The sequence below is a fragment of the Ambystoma mexicanum genome, chromosome 3q (assembly GCF_040938575.1).
Source record: "Ambystoma mexicanum isolate Mex_15411 chromosome 3q, UKY_AmexF1_1, whole genome shotgun sequence".
NCBI classification, from domain to species: domain Eukaryota; kingdom Metazoa; phylum Chordata; class Amphibia; order Caudata; family Ambystomatidae; genus Ambystoma; species Ambystoma mexicanum.
The window spans coordinates 567,769,529-567,788,914 of NC_090926.1; positions in this window are offsets into that span (position 1 = coordinate 567,769,529).

The window sequence follows — 19,386 nt, forward strand, 5'->3', positions numbered from 1 at the left end:
CAAAGCGGGGAACGCGTATTACGGGTTCCGGGAACACGCGTACGCGAGAAGTTTCACACGCGATCTGGCCTGGGGAAGCGTGTGCGTGTATTTCAGGGGTGCGCGAGAAGTTTCACACGCGATTGGGCTGCGTGCGGGTATTACAGGGGTGCGCGCGAAGTTTCACACGCGATCTGGCCTGGGGGAGTGTGTGCGTGTATTTCAGGGGTGCGCGTGAAGTTCCACACGCGATTGGCCTGGGCGCGTGTATTTCAGGGGTGCGCAAGTAGTTCCACTCGCGATTGGCCTGGGCGCGTGTATTTCAGGGGTGCGCGAGAAGTTCCACACGCGATTGGCCTGGGCGCGTGTATTTCAGAGGTGCGCGAGAAGTTCCACACGCGATGGCCCTGTGCGCGTGTATTTCAGGGGTGCGCGAGAAGTTCCACACGTGATTGGCCTGGGCGCGTGTATTTCAGAGGTGCGCGAGAAGTTCCACACGCGATTGCCCTGGGCGCGTGTATTTCAGGGGTGCGCGAGAAGTTCCACACGTGATTGGCCTGGGTGCGTGTATTTCAGGGGTGCGCGAGAAGTTCCACACGCGATTGGCCTGGGCGCGTGTATTTCAGGGGTGCGCGAGAAGTTCCACACGCGATTGGCCTGGGCGCGTGTATTTCAGAGGTGCGCGAGAAGTTCCACACGCGATTGTCCTGTGCGCGTGTATTTCAGGGGTGCGCGAGAAGTCCCACACGCGATTGGCCTGGGCTCGTGTATTTCAGAGGTGCGTGAGGAGTTCCACACGCGATTGCCCTGGGCGTGTGTATTTCAGAGGTGCGCGAGAAGTTCCACACGCGATTGGCCTAGGCGCGTGTATTTCAGGGGTGCGCGAGAAGTTCCACACGCGATTGGCCTGGGCGCGTGTATTTCAGAGGTGCGCGAGAAGTTCCACGCGCGATTGCCCTGTGCGCGTGTATTTCAGGGGTGCGCGAGAAGTTCCACACGCGATTGGCCTGGGCGCGTGTATTTCAGAGGTGCGCGAGAAGTTCCACACGCGATTGACCTGGACGCGTGTATTTCAGGGGTGCGCGAGAAGTTCCACACGTGATTGGCCTGGGCGCGTGTATTTCAGAGGTGCGCGAGAAGTTCCACACGCGATTGCCCTGGGCGCGTGTATTTCAGGGGTGCGCGAGAAGTTCCACACGCGATTGGCCTGGGCGCGTGTATTTCAGGGGTGCGCGAGAAGTTCCACACGCGATCTGGCCTGGGGGAGCGTGTGCGTGTATTTCAGAGGTGCGCAAGAAGTTCCACAGGCGATCTGGCCTGGGGGAGCGTGTGCGTGTATATCAGAGGTGCGCGGGAAGTTTCACACGCGATTGGGCTGCGTGCGGGTATTTCAGTGGTACACGGGAAGTTTCACACGCGATTGGGCTACGTGCGGGTATTTCAGCGGTGCGCGGGAAGTTTCACACGCGATTGGGCTGTGTGCGGGTATTTCAGGGGTGCGTGCAAAGTTTCACACGCGATTGGGCTGCGTGCGGGTATTTCAGGGGTGCGCGCGAAGTTTTACACGCGATTTCAGCAGGGTACGTGTATTTCAGGGGTGCCGGGGAGTCCTACATGTGATTTGCCAGTGTGGGTCCTCCCAGGTGTTCCCTGTACACCCTCCACGGCCCCTGCAGGCAGCCCACACCACAGGGGACTACCCTGCATCCCTGGTCATGTCCCGCAGGCAGCCCACCCAACATGGGCATGCCCCCCAGCAAAGGCACATGTCTCCTTGCACTAATGATCACCAACTCATGTCCCCTTGCACCCCCACCCCCAGAATTGCGGGGCACCTGCCAGCAGGCCCCCACCCATGTCCAACTCATGTTCCCCACCACCCCCACACCCCCAGCAGTGCAGGGACACCCTCCACCAGGCCCCCACCCATGTCCAACTCATGTTCCCCACCACCCCCACACCCCCAGCAGTGCAGGGACACCCTCCACCAGGCCCCCACCCATGTCCCCCTGCACCCCCATCCCCCAGCATTGCGGGGCACCTGCCAGCAGACCCCCACACATGTCCCCCAGCCAACATGTCATCACAATCTAGATCCCTGGCCCTTATGGTCAGCCTCCAAATGCAAAACACCCACTCGAGTATTGCATCCACCCACTTAGAAATGGCAATGACATGATAGAACCCCAATAGCAAGTCTGGAAATTAACACATGGCCCTCACATACACCCAATGGGTGTCAGTGAATCTCAAAACCCATATCATGATATGCATGATACCAAGGAGATGATACTACACATTGAAGTTTGATGAAAAAAAGTATTAAAAACTGCATAAATGAAATTAAAAATAAACAAATGACAATGGGAATCAAAAACCAAAAGTAGCATGTCCGTAAAATAATGAAAAACGGCAAATCATAATCCAAAGGAAAGGTGTCCAAAGACACAGTTCAAGAAAGTAAATCCAAGGTAAAAACAAAACCGAAAACCATTGCTCCATGGGTAAATCCAAAAAAAAATAAAAAAATCCAACAGTCAACTATATACAGATAAACAAACCAGGGTCCATGATCCCAACTGAAGAAATGAAACCTACATAAAAATACTACCTAATAAAATAAAACTATATACAAAAATGTGGCCCATTGTCCAAAAGGTCCAAAATAAATAAAAAAGCAAAGGAAACCTACACTAACTACATAACTATTTATGAGGGCAGCGGGCTAGTCCGACGGCTCACTGTTTGTTGTCATGGGCCAGGGCATCATCGAACTCCTGTTCAATGGCTTGGAGGCGGGCATGTTCCCTGGCCCCGAGGTCCCACAGGGATAATGCAGTGTCCAGCTCCAACTCCCTGCGAAGACCCTCGAGGCACTCAGCCCGCCTCAGCGCCCTCCTCATGGAGTTCTCCGCCCTGACCATTGTGAGCCATTCCTCCTCTGCCCGCTGCTGCTCCGCACCTATCTGCTGGCCCAACCGCTCCCACACGGAAGCCACTCCCATTCCAGGGTTCTCCTGCCCTCCGGCCGATGCCTGCACCCCTGATGTTGATGGCCCCGAGCCATGATGCCTCCCACGTCGAGCCTGCCGCTGCCTCCTACGCAACTGCCTGTGCCAGCACAACGGCATCCAGGCTGATGGAAACCACTGACGCAGCCGTGCACGTGCCCTGCCCGATGATGCCATCACATCCTCCATCTGCTGGGGTCCAGTTGCTGGTGTGTCCACCCCTGCTGGACCTCCGACTCCCGACTGTGGCAGGGATGGGATCCCCACCGAGGTGGCTGCATTGGTCGGGGCAGGTCCACAGGGGGCCCTGGTGGCATCTGGGCCGGAAGACAGCATGGAGTACGACTGGCGCATAGCCTCCACAGAGGAGGAGAGGGTCGCCAGAGTGCCCGACACATGTACGAGACCCCCGACCATGACCGCTCCCAACTGGGCCACGTTGGCACGGTGCTCTTCGTGATGACGTGCGTGCTCCCCCCGGGAAGCACGCACCTCATCACGAATGACAGCCGTGCGCAACGCGACACCAATCAGGACCTTCTCCATACGGCCAGGGGTCCCCTCGTCCGCAGGTGGAGGGGAGTCAGATGACATGGACATCCCCCCTACCTGCGGACGGGCCTGGGATGGGGCATCCCTGCTGGTGCATGGTGGTGCAGTCACAGTGTCAGGGACAGTGACATGCACAGGCACCTCCACAGTGACCTGTGCTGCCTACTGCCCCTGCTCCTGGACTGCACCACTTGCACCAGCAGGGATGCCCCCACCAGGCCCCATGTGCGGCTCAGTAGCGGCCTCCTCCTCCTCTGTGGAAACCACCAACCTGGATGGCTCCACACCGTCTTCCGCCGTTGCAAGCCCCTGTGGGGGCTCACCCACCCCTTCTGCTGCAGCCGTGGGGGCATCCCCACCGCTTAGCTCCACAGCGCCGTCTCCGCCCTCTTCTCCACTTTGCGCTGTGTAGAGGGAGACATAGAACACAAGCATCAGGGTACTGTACAATGGTCCCCTAGACAGGAAGCAACAGCAGATGAGTGGCACTGTCAAAGATCACTTCCATCATGTCCCTCCACAACACATGGGTCAGTGCAGGCAAAACACATGCAGTAACAGGCATGGTGCATGCTATGGACATAAGCAAACATGTCCAAGGGACTCTTGAAGCATACAATGTTGTTTGGACTTTCATCCATCTGGACTCGTACACCCCAGACACAGTGGATGCGAGGATAACTAGGCTGCATCAGTGAATCTGAACATTGTCACAGACATGTGTCATGCATCCATGGCATCCACAAGTCACAGACACGCAGGTCAGAAACACAGACATGGACACCATACATGTACATGGCATCAGCACCCATCCCTCACCCACACCCGTGTCCAGGAACAGAGACTGGCATGCTCTCATGTGTCCATTCCGCATAGGGCTCCCCATGTTGCATTTAAACACATACACCAACCATGTGCTTCACACATTACTGGTCTCACATGCATGACCATGATGTCCCTGCACACACACACGAGTACATGGCCTATGTCACACATACAGGCAAGTATCAGACAACCAGCACGCTGCAACATGCCCTGTCTCACACAGCAATGCTTGGCCACTTACCGCTCGACTCCAGACGGGTCTGCATGTCAAGGATCTGGGCTTGGAGCGCTGGGCGTACGCGTTCCAGGACCCTCAGCTGGATGATACTCATGCTGCCCCGGCTCCCCTCCACGAGGCGCCGGGCCTTTATGAGGGTCCTGGACCTGAAGTCCTCCCAGCGCTTCTTGACTTGCTTGATGTTGCGGGTTGCCACCCCCTCCGCGTTGATGGCAACCACAAAGTCGTCCCAGATCCTGTCCCGTCCTTCCTTGTCGGCGCGTGGTGATCCGAAGAGGGCATCATAATGCCCCAGGACAAGCTCCACCAGGACACCAACTTCCTTCTGACTGAAGCTGGTGGCCCTCTGCCCCTCTGGCTGGGGGTCGCCAGTGGTCTCGGATGGTGTTTGCCCCGACATGGCGACCCTCGAGGCAGGCGTGGGTGGGCAACTGGGTCCTGGGGCTGGGCTGTGGAGCGATGGTATCCCAGTCGGGAGTGTTCTGTTCCAGCAGGGGTGGACACAGCAACTGGACCCCTGCAGATGGCTGATGTGCAGGCACCAAATGGCAGGGCACGGTGGCAGCAGGCAGGCAGGCAGCAGCAGATGGCTCGTGGGAGGCTACTCGGGGCTCTGGGGGGCAGTAATTCGGCCTTTTGGGCAGGAGCGTGGTCTTCCGTGTGCTTACGCGTGGCCAGCTTGATACGGAGTGATTTGGCACGTGAAAATTCTGCATGTCAGCGTGTGAATCGAGGAAAGACCCTTAGCGCGTAAGTGCGTCAGCACGCATACACGATTCCATTGGACCAAAGGCCCTTAGCGCGTATGCGTGTCTGTGACGTATCGCACACGGGCGTTGCTTTTCGTGGGGTGCGGTGCGTGTGTCTTGCAGGCGTTGGGGTTCACACGCTATTACTTCACAGCGGGTGGGTGTTGGCTACGCGTTCTTCTAGACGCAAGGCAGACGGTGAGTGGTACCCTGCTCCCCCAGGCCGGATCGCGTGTGAAAACACCCGCGAGCCCATGAAATACACGTACCCCGCTCCCCCAGGCCCAATCACGTGTAGAAACACCTGCGAGCCCCTGAAATACACGCGCCCAGGCCAATCGCGTGTGGAACTTCTCGCGCACCTCTGAAATACATGTGTGGAACTTCTCGCGCACCTCTGAAATACACGCGCCCAGGCCAATCGCGTGTGGAACTTCACGCGCACCCCTGAAATACACGCACACGCTCCCCCAGGCCAGATCGCGTGTAAAACTTTGCGCGCACCCCTGAAATACCCGCACACAGCCCAATCGCGTGTGAAACTTCCCGCGCACCCCTGAAATATCCGCCGCAGCCCAATCGCGTGTGGAACTTCTCGCGCACCTCTGAAATACATGCACACGCTCCCCCAGGCCCGATCGCGTGTGGAACTTCTCGCGCACCCCTGAAATACACGCACACGCTCCCCCAGGCCAGATCATGTGTAAAAGTTCGCGCGCACCCCTGAAATACTCGCACGCAGCCCAATCGCGTGTGAAACTTCCCGCGCACCCCTGAAATACCCGCACGCAGCCCAATCGCGTGTGGAACTTCTCGCGCACCTCTGAAATACACGCACACGCTCCCCCAGGCCCGATCGCGTGTGGAACTTCTCGCGCACCCCTGAAATACACGGGCACAGACCAATCGCGTGTGAAACTTCTTGCGCACCTCTGGAATACACGCGCCCAGGCCATTCGCGTGTGGAACTTCTCGCGCACCTCTGTAATACACGCACACGCCCCCCCAGGCCCGATCGCGTGTGGGCCTTCTCGCTCGTGTAGGACTTTGGCGCACATTTTTTTCCTGCGCAGGGACGCTACCGTCTGCTTTCGTGTGGCGGACATGTATGGGCCTGTGCGCGTCTTTGGCCGTGCGCTGTTTTTCCCTATTCGATTCCATGAATACGTGTTGTAGGCGAGCGTGTGGGCGTTCTGCGCACTTGCCTCCTGTACTTCCCCCGTGACGCCCACATTTTCACGAGTTGTTCCCCATTCTGCGTGTGACGCCCTGTGTTACGCCTACTTTTGTTATGTACGCCGCGCTATGTGCGAATTCGCTGTGGCCTTATCGCACAGCGTTCGATGACCTGTGCGCCAGCGTGCGCCAGCGTGCGCCGCGCACTTTTTCAGCGCACATTTCGCGTGTGCACGGACTTCCATGAATTGATGTGCAATGTTTTCTGTGAGATAATCGCCTTTGCACTGCGATTTTCGCTATTTCACTGCAAATCGCACGTTTTCGCACACGTGCGCCGTTTTTTCGGTGCACATTAATTCCATGAATCGGCCTGAAATACTCTACATTTTCGGACTGCAAACTGCCTCTCCTTATAATTCCAAGCTGTAGAGTTACTGTTAGGAGAAGCTGCTATACATTATTTCAGTCAGGTGAAACATTAAGGGCCTGATTCACAGAACGTTCTCCAATGGGGTTTTGCCATTATAAAACGCTTCCGGGAATTCGGCCCTTTTAAGTGGCGATGTATGTCTCAGTTTCATTTATGACATCCTTCGGGACATTTCCATCGCCCCACTTATTGTCAACTGGCAAAGGGGCAATGTGTGTGGTTTCTGGGGTGTGGTGCCTTTCCTGGACTTCTAGTTTTGCCTTACTCACGCACCAGCAGTGAGAATAATTGTCCACAGCCTGTTGCTGACTGTGGAGCTAGAGGGGAAAGGCCGCCTTTGTGTAACGTGTGTAATGTAATTATCTCCTGCAGCGATTCGCGCTTTGTGTTCCCAGCGACGCCCATGTTTTGGATGTCGGCACTGGCCGAGGCGTGGGCCGGCTGAAGCAGTTCTTTAGTCCACAGTACCCCATTGGGGCCCGATTGTTAAAGCCCAGATCTAGGGCGTGGCCGCCCTTGCCGATGGTCCTGCGAACTGCAGAAGAAACCTCCCAGACAACAGTTGACTCAGTCTGTTCTGGAGTTGCAGGTGTTTGCTTCCCGCCCACACCGTAAAGTATCCTGCTGTGTGTCATTACTGGTCCATTAGCCAAAACCGTTAAAGCGGATGTGAGCTTCGGGCTCGCGCACAGCAGGACTGCATTTCGTGATGGAGATCATTGCAGAGGTGTGATACTTTGCAGCGCAGTTTATTTAAAATACCCGACGTTTCCTTCATCTCCTACTGGTTATTGTTTATGATGAGCTCTTCCATCATGGAACGTATATACCTGCTGCGCTGCAATAATGTCGTCATATCGTAATCCATATATAGGTTGCTTGTTAATAAGATATAGTCGATTTTTTGTGTCATGCTGCCTCATGAAGTATTACAATATATATTTTTTTTACCGGGATATACATGTTATGTCATTTTTTTAGGTGCACTGATATGCTCTTAGAAAAAAATATATCCTATTATTTGTATATCTTAGGTTCTCTTTGTTTTTATTGATTTTGTTTCTCCAAAATAAAGCTATTTTGATTGATTGATTGATTGATTGATTGGATAATAACACGCATCTTGCAGGGTCTCATCTAAAGTATATATGAAATGACTTTTAAAGAGGGAAATCAAGGCCTGTCCCAGGTGGTAGTGTTCCTACTGCAAATCTAACTTTCTTCTAGTGAGGTAGTGCTTTACTTTGGCCGAGCTTTTAGTATTATGAAACTGTAGCTTTGGTTAGATCCAGTATACGTTTTTAGCTCCAGTGCAAAAATGTTGCCCGTGTATTTCTGCTGGCATTAATGTACCATACTTCAGCACCAGGGGACTCATAATCTAATATGACCCCCCTGCGCATATTTCACATTATGCCACTAGTCCGGCAAAACCGCATCTGCATGAGCACCCACAAAAGTAGCAGCCGCCATTGGGAAACTTACATGCCCTGGTTTTCAAGACGGGAAGTCCACTGTCATATTGGGGGGTTGGGAGGGCACGTCCCCTGTAGTGTGGGGTCCAGCTGCTCCATTTCCGGGGGACGGCCAGTCCAGGTTCAGAAAGAAATGATTTCTGAATTCGTAGTGTGTGCATTCAGACTTCAGAAATAAATACTTTCTTTCGCATTTCTTTCTGAGGTCAGAGGGCACACACTCAGACTTCAGAAAGAAATGTTCTGGTTTCGGCACCACAGTATGGAGGCCTCCATCTCCCTTTGCTCTACTGCCCAAGCCAGGAACCATGATTCAGTCTGGCCTGGTGGAGCATGGGAGCTGAGGCCTGGAGTCACTCAGGGAAAATGTATTCAGGCAATGGGTAAGAACAAAGAAATCTTTTGTGTTTGTGTGCACGTGGCTGTTGGATGTTTATGGCGTATGTTTGTTTGTATGTATGCATGCATGCGTGTGTGCGTGCGTGCCTGCATGGGTGTTATGCATTATGTAACGTGTGTTTTTGAATGGGTAAGTGTGTGTGTGTGTGTGTGTGTGTGTGTGTGTGTGTGTGGGGTGTGTGGTGTGTGTGTGTGTGTCCATGATAAATCAAGCATGATATGAGTTATTACATGGCTAGACTGGCATTTTGGGGCAGCATGTCCAGCCATTTCTTACTTCAGCATGACATTTTTAATGGGCTGCTTTGATAAAGCAAGCATGCAGCCATTCTATTTCTTACTGTGCCATGGCATTTTTCACTGGGCGTCTATGATAAAGCAAGCATGCTCTCTGTTATTATGTGGCTAGACTGGCATTTTAATGCAGCCAGTCTACCAATTTCTTACAATGGCATGGCATTTTCTTTCCTAGGAATCTGTGGTAAATTAAGCATGATAAGTGGTATAACGTAGCTAGACTGGCATTTTGGTGCAGCCAGTTTGGACATATTTTGGAATTTTTTTCTTGTTGTGGCATGGGCTTTTTAATGGCAAAGACAAGAGGAATATGTCCTTATGTGGGGATACTGCCACATATTGGTAGAGCCAGCCTGGGCATGTGTTCCTATAGTATCATTACTGGCATTATGTGCAAATAATACATGGGTATGCACTTCTATGGATATACTTTAAAATATTGCTGCAACCATCTTGGACATGTATGGGTGCAGCCAACTTGAACATGTTTTTATGCTGGCATATATTGTTGGCAAAAAGCATCATGAAAATGTATTGGGACACATTCTTGTGCACTATTCCTATGCACTGTTGGTGAATTGCATCTATTGGGGGTTTGGATTGGAGCTACCCTACAAAACCAATTCCAAACTCTCTGGCTTTTTACACAATATTTCACAGAATGTGTGCTGTTTTATGCACCATTTTATCCCATGATTCCAAAAAATGTCTTGGGGCAGAGGTGGGGGGTGGAAATACCCTGAAACCTCTTTGGTTGGTTCCTGCTCCAGCGCTACAGCGCTATGTTCAGTTGCTCTGACATATTTGTCAGATATGTCTGCACACCCCCCCCAATTAATAAAATCACCAGCCGACACTCGGTGAGTGACTGGTGGGTGAATGGTTATGAATGTATGTGTACAAGGCTGGGGTCCAGGCAAGAGGCATTGGAGAATGGACATTTGCTTACATGTTTTACTGGTATTTTGGGGCAAAGCCAACTTGATGAATGTTATTACATGGACAAGGGTTTGGGGTGGGGGATTTATAGCACAATGAGGCATGCAGACTACACAATTTATTTCTGGAGCATGGCATTTTTTACCTGGCTAGACTGGCATTTTAATGCATCCATAATAGCTATTTTGTACAGTGGCATGGTATTTTCTTCTGGGCATCACTGGTAAAGTAAGCATGATAAGTGTTATTATGTGCTAGACTGGCATTTTTTACTCGCATAAGGAGCAAGAAGGCCAATATGATGTGTGTTCATACATGGGGTGGATGAGGGCATTTGTGTAGTCATCAAGTAAATGTTGGCTTACTGTTGCAATGGATGTTTTACTGGTGTTATGGGCAACATGGTGAGTGTTCTTACGTGGTGAGAGTTAAGGGGTTAGTGGGTTTGTAAGGTCTGGTTCTGCGCCACGGTACACTTATTTTGCATCACAACATTTCACAACATTTCTTGTTTTTCATGTGTCATGCCAACACGTGTTTCGCCCACACAGGGCTTTTTCAAGGCCAATTACTGGTTAATGAAACCATACTGGGAAAGTTAATTTGTATTGCCGTTGCCATTGTGGGAAAGCATTTTATCTTTGTTTGTTGTTCTGTGCAGGCTGCGAAAGCCTGTCAATGTAGCTGCTGTGTTCCTTCATGAATAATAGTTTTGGGAATGGAGTGCATTGCCCCTCTTCTTACGAGTCTGTACAAGGTTCTTAAATGGTGAGTCGTGGTTGGAGGCATTTCTGCAGGCAAACAAGGAAATGGTTGCTTACTGTAGCATTGCAAGTTTTACTGGTGTTGAGGGCAAAGTCAACATGAAGAGCATTCTTACATGAAGTGGGTGGTTTGGATAAGCATGTGTGCAGCAGCAATAACATCTTTTCTTCTGTGGCAGTAGATTTCTACTGGCATTAGGGTAAAGCCAACAAGAGAATGTTTGAACATGGGGATACTGAGATACACTCTCATAGTCAGCATGAACATGTTTTCAAATGGTATAATTACTGTGTGTAACATTACTGGCCACGCACAGAGTTGGCTGGTACATTTGAGTGTCAGTACTCAGGAGCCAGGCACAGTTCCCTTGTTTCTACACTAGGGGAAATATTTAAGAGTTGATTAAAATACTTGCATCTTTTGCTTAGTGCAGTGTGTGGTGTGCCTCTGCAGAAGCATGATCGGCATGTGCATTGTACATGTGTGGTCATGCAGGCCAGCACAGAGTCTGGCGATGCCAGTGTTTGGTTGCCGAGTTCGGAGTTTGGGCAGGGAGGGCCCTCAGCATGGCTAGCAGGGGTGTCCCCAAATGTTGGGTACACCACTGGGTGTGCCCTAGGCTTAAAAGGGATTCTGACTTCCTGTACCCACGATTTATATTGACATCCCGTGAGAGAGCACTTTGCATGCACACCACACCCAAGGTGTTTTTAAGAACATGAAAAAGAGGGTCCCGCAGGGCCATATGGGTTGGGGGCTGATCTCCTTCCTAAAGGTGCTTGGTTGCACATGTCATTGTGTGGCTTATGCTGAGCTGTTAGTGTGAGCTGGCCGCAGCACCCGTATTCTTTGACAGAGTGCTCAGTGAAACCATTGCTCTGATAACCCTATGGCTGCAGCCCACCCTATAGCTGCAGCCACACCCAGGAGCTGTGCTTTGGTCTATGAATGTGGTCGCATCCATTGGTGGGCCTCAGGTGCAGCCGAGTGATCCAGGCCAGGCACACAGCAGGGCTTGGTTATTACATGCCCAGATTGGCAATGCTTTAGGGAAATCCTTTTAGCATTTTTCTGCTGCCTAAGTAACCATGTTGGGCGCAATAGATTCATGTTACTAATTTTACCGCGGCCCAGCTGGTGAGGTGACTCATTATTTCAAAATCAACGTCAGAGTGGTAGTGATGATTTTAAAAAGTTAGCTTTAGTTTATTAAGTTAACAGAACTGTTTGGACTAATAAACACACAATTATATTCTTGACTTTTTAAAATGAAAGATGTGCCATGTCAGACATCTTCTCAGTTAACTTCTTTCAATGTATGTGTTTCTTGAGTGTGATATCCTCTGAGGCATCTATCAGACATCTTTGTTGTTTGACTAAAAATAAAAAAACAAACTACGTCAACGTTTACCATCTGTAGTTATCTATTTTCAACATTTCTGAATATTTAGAAACTAAAGGACCTACATTATTTGAAATATTAAAAGTAGAGTGTGGGCACTGCTTGCATGAGTGCATCAGAGGGAGGGGTCTGGAACGCAGGAAATCTTAAGTGTGTTCATAGAGAATTGTTGGAGGGATTGTTGAGTGCGTGTCTTCCCCGGGGTTCCAGGGAGTTTGTTGGGAGAGGCAGTTGGAAGAAGGACCCGAGTGGAGAGAGCTTGCCATTGCCTCCCGCGGGGATGGGGTCCTGTGTACCAAAATAAGCAGTGCTTCTGCTTCATTCTGCCTCACCTATTCTATGCCACACTGGCAGCAAGCTTGGAGGCACAGGGCCTCCCTACCATCGCTCCCTGATGAGACCTGCTGATGGTAGGAGAGCTAAATCGGGGCAGAGTGTCATCTGGGCTGGTGCTGTAAAAGGCCTCTTAAAGGTCCACGCCTAGTCACAGACAGACACGTTTGGACCACCACAAATCTGCACCCATTCCTGTGTGTTGGAAAACAGGGACGGTAATGCCGGTCATGGTTAGATGACGCCTGGTTGTGCGGGGAGGATACCTAGGTTGCAGAGATGACAAGATCCATAGGCCCAATGAAGCCATGAGCAGGCCCATGCCCACAGAAGCCCTAGCCTAGTGCATGGGATGACAGGGAAGACCCTATGTGGGAACATGCAATCCCAAAGCATGAGAGCCCCACACATGTGGAGCACCTGTGCCCAGTAGACGGGCATCACCAGAAACCAGACTGTGGCATTGTACCACCTGCACAGGCCTAAGGTGTCCAGCAGTACGGGGCCTTTTGAAGGATTGTGACATTGGCAATTCTGGCAGAGAGGTGTGCCTGGGCACAATCAAGTGAGGCTGACTGCCCCTCCAACCCAAGTTACGCTCACCCAAATGATGTAGCCTAGATGAATGGGGACAGCAATGGGTCAGAGTGGAGCCCAGCTTCAGGGTCCACAGAAGCACTGCTTTGTTTGGTACCCAGGACCCCCCTTCCCATGGGAGGCAAAGGCAAGTTAACTCCACTCAGGTCCTTCTTCTAACTGCTCCTCCCAACCAACTCCCGGGAACCCCAGGGAAGACACACACTCAACAATCCATGCAACAAACCTCTATGCCCCTTTGATGCACTCATGCAAGCAGTGCCCACGCTCTAATTTGAATATTTCAAATAATTTAGTTACCTTAGTTTCTTGATTGTGCCCATGCACACCTCTCTGCTCCTGTGTCCAGTGCAATATCCCAGTGGTAGAAGTGGTACTACATTTATGTCGGAACTCTAAATTCAGGGTGTTGAGTATCACTTCTTATGTTAACTTATTATAGTAGTCTGATTATTTAGTCTGTTTTTTAATCTTATTGTATTGATTTTTGTTTTTTTGGATCAACACATTTTATACTAGCCTTGGCTAACACGGTATTATCAAACTCAACTAGATATAGATCAGCTCCCCCATTATGCATCTATCATCAGTGTCTTGTTTCCCTCACTCGCATATCTGGATGGCTTCACACTCCCTGATGTTAAACTCTTCCAAAATAGAGGTGCTCTTCTTCCACGCCAAATACTCTCACATCTCCTCCGCTGCCTATCCAATTCCCAACTGACGCTCTCTCCTACTCCTCTTCAGCTAGAAACCGCAGTAATCAATGTCTCCTCTCACAACTTCTCTACTCTTATCTCCAAAACTACAACAGTGTCTTTCCCCAATATTGGGAAAATCAGGCACCTCCGTCCTTTCAACACTGCCAATCATCCCTTAATCACTCTCTAAACTGGACTACTGTTCCAGCATCCTCTTAGGTCTCCCCAACTATGCTTCTTGACAAGATCGTTAACTTTGCTAGCAGGACTCTCTTTAACTCCCTCACTTCACACCTACTTGCTCTTGCCTTCAACAGGCTGGATAGCTGACGATACAATGCAGGGTCAGATTTAAATTTCTTCTGTTTCACAAATCCATGGTAAGGCATCACTGTATCTCTCCTCTATCCGCTCTACAAGCCTTCTCGTAATCTCTGCTCTGCCTCCTCGACTACCCTTGTGGCATCTCGCCCTGCCTGTACTTCCTCTCGCTTCCGCTCTTTCTCTCGTCTTGCTCCACTTGTATGGAATTCTCTTCCACAGAAGTCCAAGAAACAGCCAACACCGATTTGTTCAAAGCCAAATTGAAAGTCTACCTCCTCACCTGTGAGTTATTTTCTTAACCTACCTCTCATCTGCCTTTGCACTGACATTTATCCCCCGCCTGTGTCCCTCACTGTCTCTGCCTCCACTCCAGAACTTCTTCCATCATGGTCACATCACTAATATAGCTGGCCGTACCACCTACCTGCACTTAAAAATCTCTAATGTTGATTGTCCTTAATCTATGTAGGTCCACCCATGTGTTTTCCCCGTTGATTGTTCATTTACTGCCTGGTCAGAATGTCATTTAAACTCCCCCCATTATACGTGGCTCACTGCTTCCCGTCAGATTTGATATGGTAACATTTGCACATGCTTCTGCGATCAAAAGAGCATTGTTCTTCCCTGAATATAAAAACATAAATAAATAAATACAATATCTCTGGTCAGCTTACCTGTGTCCTGATGGCAGAGTTTCCACCCCTTGACACACCTCACACCGACCTCCGACCCTCCTGCATTTTTATTTCACACAAAGAACGACTGTGCTTTCCCCAATAGGGGTTACTTTATGTGTCTACCAGTAATTGTAAAAGCATGCCTGTGTTTACCACCTGCCAACTTATATGGTAAGGACAATCAATGCATACGGTATTCCTAAGAACACCACATTCTGTAAACAGTGCCTGTGTATTAGATCAAATACCTCACTAATATTGTTCCAATTTCCACTCAGCTAATAGGTAGAGGTAAAACATGTTTCTAACCACCCCCTGTAACAATTTTTGCATGGGGAATACCAAAGAGAGCCAGCTCACCCCTTTACAGAGTAATGCAAAAAATGGTCAACGATGACCCTTCTCAGGATCATTTAAAAGGCTTTTGTAGTGGTGTTATCTGCTACGGTACATAATGTATTCCCACCTCCAAAACAAGGATGGAAATGATAGAAAAAATATTTTAACTAATAAAGATCATGAGACAGATTGTCCAAAAGTATTTGTAGGCAAAATCTGAGATGCACAAGAAATGTCCGAGAAAAAATGCTCTAGTGCACAAAACATGCACAAAAAAGAGGGCAAACGGGAGCTGTGGGTGAAAAGCATGTAAACCAACCAACCAACCAAACTAAACTTGCAAGTGGGGAGTCTCCATCAAAGGTGGATGAAAATTCTCCAAAAACCCTATTCACAAAGGTTGAGCAAGGGCTAAAAGGGGCTTGCTAGGGGCCATCCCTCTCCCTCTCATCTACTTCTGGCAGTTCCCTCCCTAACCCAGGCTTCCCTCAACCCCAGGATGGTCTCTTGAGCTCAGAAACCGCTACTTTCTAAAGTTCTGCCTTCCCGCTTGTGATGGCCTTAGAGCAAACGCCCTTTTCGAAATGACTCCACCTGGGAACTATCTAGGTGAACCCTAACCTAGGTCACACAATACAATTTTGTACAAGAAGAAGGGCCTTCCAGACACTTAGGTATAACCTGTTCCTTTCCTTTCATGCCTTTGTGCTCTTTGCCCTGATCTATCCTTTCTCACCCTTCCTTCTCTATTGTCCACTCTCCTTCACCTCTCCTTCTCTTGTTCTTCCCTTCCAATGTTCTGTCTTACTCTGATTTTCCTCCATTCGCGACCCCTTGTCCCCTTTCTACACCACTACTACTCTCTCCTCGCTGTAAGGTTATTGCTCTCACCTTTCTACACTGCCACACCCTCCAAACTACTACTACTCTCTCCCCTCCATGCTACTACATTACACTGCCTCCATACCCTCGCCTAGAGTGAACCTTGCTTCACTCTCCCAGTCACCTCTCATTCACTCTCTTCTCTCTTGAATAGTCTCCCTGCCCCAACTTGCATGTGCACTCACACCCATGTACCACCTTTCCATCAACCAATACTGCACCATGCACACTCCTTCAGTAATACTTCTCCACTCACTCCTGCACTGTCTGTCCTCCACTGGTTGGTCTTTTGGCCCTCCTTCTCCTTTGTTGAACTCACCTGAAAAACCCACACCTTACTGTTTCCTGTGCCTCATTGTGTCCTATCCCATCCCACCGCCTTCGGTTCCTTTCCCCTGCTGGTTCCCTTTTTTTACCCCCATGACAGGTGTTGCAGATAACCAAACACATAAAGGGGGTTTTAAGCCATGCACCATCCACGTACGTGTGTCTGTTGGCTTAAGGCAATGGTGGCACACCACAATCAAAGTCAATCTCCAAGTTCATATCAAGGCTCACCAAAGCATTCGGTATGTTGGTTTGACATGGGGACCGCTCCATGGCTCTGCTGCATTTAAGGAAAGTGTCTTTGTGCGAGTCACGTAAAGCACTGATTGCCGGATTGCGGTGTAGACTGTTCCTCATTCTTGCTGAAGGAGAGGTCATTTCTGCTGCACTGGTCCGTGTTGTGTAGAATGCTTGCACTGCTGGCCTGCTGTGCGAGATTCTCTGTGATGCGCCATTTCCTCGCCGGCTCCCTATCTATTCCTACAGTACAAATAGAAAGAGACTGCAAAGCATTGTGCAGTAAAGGTATGGGGTAAGAAAAGGTGGTACTCATTGTGTGCAAACAGGCACAAGTGGAAGAGAAAGGGACTGGGGTCAACCAAATCCCACACCCTACCACTGGGGCAGGACTGACTCTGGTGAAAACGCTGATAGGCCTCACACCCAGGGCTGAAAGGGGTCCCGATCTTTCCTTGACAGGGTCAGGTCTCTGATCCTGTCACAGCAAGCTTGACAATTACTAAACAAAGAATTAATTAACTTAGAAACCTTGATGGCCTAGGTTAGGGAGACAAATAAAAAAACAAGTCAAAGGTATTCAATAAAGAACATGAGTAATGGCAAATATGTAGCCCTTTGCAAACTCACTGCACTTTGCGTAGAATTGGAAGAAAAGGCCCATTCAAACCTATGGTATAGCAAAAACAAACTAAGAAAGAATGTATGGGATGGGGACAAAATAGGTGAGTTTCAAGCATTAGAAGTTAGGAAAGAGAAAATCATCAATCAGGTGCTCAAGGTTGTACATGGGTGGGCGAAGCTGTAATGGACCAGGGAATAATATATATGATATGTCATTTATAACACGCTTAATACCCAGAGGTTTCTAAGCGTGGACCCGGGGATCGAACCTGTGTTGCTCCTTGTTGTCTTGCTTCCAAGGCGAGCACATTGCCCCTGAACTTTCCTCTAGATGGGGAGATATTTTAATTGCTTTCAAGAATATTAGACAACTTTGTACCATGGGAAAGTAGGAGAACCAGAACAGATGATTATATACAAAATGTTACAATAGCTATCCAAAGACCTGGTGAACACTTGGGAACCTGGCCCAACCTTGGAAGAGATACTAAAAATAGTTGGGGTCTATACAAACAACAAAATGAGATACTTTGGGAGTTTATAAAACGTTTGCTCCTAAATGTGTTCCATCCATGTTGACAGTTTCCTGGGAGGTTCTGAAGATGTGAAAGGTGCCATGAACATACAATGAAGTTGGTCATGTTTTTTAGGGATATTTATTGATTCAGCCTCTGGAATAATACCAATGCTGCACAAATGCACTTTGTTCTCTGAGTTTACCTATCTAAATCAAGCTCAGAGGCTATACCCTGGTTGTAACCCATTAAGTCTTACCTGCTAGTGATAAATGCACTGGGTCACTTTAGCAAGCCATTGCCTACCGGCAAACCATGTATAGTTGCCGTAAATTGCTGCCATAAAAAGCGCAAAGAAAAGACAAAGGGCCTCATTACACGGTAGGCGGTAAAAATCGCCAATTACCGGCATAGCGTAATTAGCGTGTCCGCCCTCGCAAGAGGCCACAAATTGCGTGCCATTACGAGATCGCGGGCACGAGCCTACCGCCATGCCGGTAATGAGCCTACTGCCATGCCGCAAAAGTCCCCAAAAAGTCCCTTAACGGCAACGTCAAAAGCGCTGTTAGCACTTCCGACCTGCCGCCACATGCAAATAGCGGTCTTTGCAAATAGCGGTTACCGTAATTTTGCGGAACCGGAAATAGCGTCATCGCACTGGAACGGGAAAGAGCACGGCGGCCATCTTTAAAAACACAATCCATTGCCATCCTCCTTATCCAGGACACCTTACCAGGGACCACGTTGGAAAATACACCAAGGACACCGTAAAGATGCCCAAGGCCGTTAAAAAATCATCTGAGCGGCAACGCAAGGAGATATTTAGCAAGGAGGAGCTCCTTATGCTCACGCAGACACTAGCAGAAAATGCACAGGTGGTCTTCAATAACGACATGCGTCGGGAGACCATTGTGAAGAAGAAGGCCATCTGGGAAGAGGTAGCCCACAAGGTCAGCGCGGTAGGCACCACAACCCGCACAGTTAAAGACTGCCGAAAGAGGTGGGATGACCTCTGGCTCCATGTGCGGGACATTCTATCCGTTAACCGCAACCTGGCTACGGGCACAGGAGGAGGCAGTGAATCGCCAATCAAGCTCACTGAGTGGGAGGAGACGTGTGCATCAACTATCGGGGTGGAATCCATTGAGGGAGTTGGACAAATGGAGCATGGCGTGGCCATTTCGTCCAATGGAGGTGAGTGTATGCATCAAACAATGCACAGTGAAGTGTGATGTTCCCCCCAATCATGTGTCCATATGAATGTCGTGGATCCAGCCACAAACAAACATGCATGCATCACCACATACCCGTACAGCACAGAGCCATTCATGCATGACCCACCCAACATCCCCATTACCTGCATCCACACTAAAGAGCCCTAAATGCATAGAAAGGCATGACGTATTTATTTAGCTCAAGGCAGGTTGACCCATGACTGATGGTTTTCCACATTTCTCACCCGTACAGGATCACACACTGACACTGAGGAGGCACGCACTTCCACACCTGCTCCCACATCCAGCAAAAAACCCAGGAGGGATGCCACAGGGGACACCGCCACATCCGCAGGGGCAGCCAAGACGAGTGACC